Below are 2,611 nucleotides of genomic sequence, written 5' to 3'. Positions count from 1 at the left end.
AGAGATAGCAACATGACAGCGTAGTGCACCGTTTCCATATACAGAGTTATAGCTACAAGCAGATGTGGCCAATTGTCTATATACTGTGAGCTAGCTACATGGCAGAGTAGTCCAACTTGTCCATAGTCAGCATAATAGCTACATGGCAGATGTGTCCAACGTGTCCATATACTGAGAGCCACCTACAAGGCAGACAAGTCCAATATGTTCATATTTAGAGAGCTACCTACTTGTCAGATCAGTCCAACATATCCATGTACAGAGAGCTAGCTACATGACTGACGAGTCCAAAATGGCCATATACGTGGAGATGGTAGCCACATGGCTGTGTAGTGTAACATTTCCATATACACAGCTCTAGCTACATGACAGACATGTCAAACATGTCCATATACTGAAAGCTAGCTACATGGCAGAGTAGTCCAACTTGTCCAAAGTCAGGGTAGTAGCTACATGGCAGATGTGTCCAAAGTGTCCATATACTGAGAGCCACCTACAGGGCACTCAAGTCCAATATATTCATATACAGATAGATACCTACTTGGCATATCAGTCCAATATATCCATGTCCAGAGAGCTAGCAACATGTCAAACAATTATAAAATGTCCCTATTCAGAGTTCTAGCTATATAGCAGTTGTGTCCAACATGTCGCTATACTGAGAGCTAACGTCAAAGCCGACAAGTCCTATATGTCCCTATACAGAAGGCTACCTACAAGGCAGTTCAGTTAAACATATCCATGTACAGAGAGCTGGCTACATGGCAGATGAGTCAAAAATGTCCATATACAGAGAGCTGGCTAGATTGCAGTGTAGTACAACATTACCCTATATAGAGTTCTAGATAAAAGGCAAATAAGTACAGCTTGTCTATATACAGAGAGCTAGCTACATGGCAGTGTACTGAAACATTTCCATATAAAGAGTTCTAGCTACTAGGAAGATGAGTCCAACATGTTTATATAGAGAGAGCTTGCTTTATGGCAGAGTAGTGAAAGATTTGCATATACAGAGTGCTAGCTACATTGCAGATGTGTCCAACGTGTCCATATACTGAGAGCTAGCTACATGGTAAACAAGTCCAATATGTTCATATACAGAGAGCTACATACTTGTCAGATCAGTACAACATATCCATGTACAGAGAGCTAGCTATATGGCAGAGAAGTCCAAAATGTCCATATACAGAGAGCTAGCAACATGGCAGGGTACTGCAACATTTCCATATAAAGAGTTCTAGCTACAAGGAAGATGAGTCCAACTTGTCTATATATAGAGAGTTAGCTACATAGCAGAGAAGTGACGCAATTCCATATATAAAGTTCTATCTACATGGCAGATGTGTCCAACGTGTCCATATACTGAGAACTAGCTATATGGCAGATAACACCAATATGTTCATATACAGTGAGCTAAGTACTTGGCAGATCAGTCCAACATATCCATGTACAGACAGCTAGCTACATGGCAGACGTGTACAAAATGTCCATATACAGAGAGCTAGCTACATGGCAGGGTAGTGAAACATTTCCAAATACAGATTCTAGCTTCAAGGCATACGAGTCCAACTTGTCTATATATAGAGATCTAACTACATGGCAGGGTAGTGCAACATTTCCATATTCAGAGTTCTAGCTACATGGCAGATGTGTCCAATGTGTCAATATACCGAGAGCTAGCTATATGGCTGAGTAGTCCAATATATCCATATTCAGGGTACTACCTACATGGCAGATGTGTCCAACTTGTCCATATACTGAGAGCCAACTACATGGCAGACAATTCCAATATGTTATATTCATAGAGCTGCCTACCTGGCAGAGCAGTCCAACAAATCAATGTACAGAGAACTAGCTACATGGCAGACGATTTCAAAATGTTCATATACAGAGAGCTAGCTACATGGCAGGGTAGTGCAGCATTTCCATATGCTGAGTTTTAGCTACATGGCAGATGTGTCAACGGTGTTCATATACAGAGAGCTACCTACATGGCAGACAATTCCAATAAGTTCATATACAGAGAGCTACATACTTGTCAGATCAGTCCAACATGTCCATGTACAGAGAGCTAGCTATATGGCAGAGGAATCCAAAATGTCCACATACACAGACCTAACCAAATGGCAAGGTAGTGCAACATTTCCGCATACAGAGATCTAACTACAAGGCTGAAGAGTCCAAAGTGTGCATATACTGAATGCTAGATAAATGGCAGAGTAGTCCAACATGTCCATATTCAGGGTAGTAGCTACATGGCAGATGTGTCCAATGTGTCCATACACTGAGAGCCACCTACAGGGCAGACAAGTACAATATGTTCACATACAGAGAGCTATCTATTTGGCATATCAATCCAATATATACATGTACAGAATGATAGCTATATGGCAGAAGAGTCCAAAATGTCCATATACAGAGAGCTAGCAACATGGCAGGGTAGTGCAACATTTCCATATACAGAATTCTAGCTACAAGGAAGATGAGTCCATCATGTTTATATAGAGAGAGATTGCTTTATGCAGAGTAGTGCAAGATTTGCATATACAGAGTGCTAGCTACATTGCAGATGATTCCAACGTGACCATATACTGAGAGCTAGCTACATGGC

This window comes from Chrysochloris asiatica, unplaced genomic scaffold (assembly GCF_000296735.1).
Source record: "Chrysochloris asiatica unplaced genomic scaffold, ChrAsi1.0 scaffold00410, whole genome shotgun sequence".
In the NCBI taxonomy this organism is placed as follows: domain Eukaryota; kingdom Metazoa; phylum Chordata; class Mammalia; order Afrosoricida; family Chrysochloridae; genus Chrysochloris; species Chrysochloris asiatica.
This window is presented reverse-complemented; position numbering follows the sequence as displayed.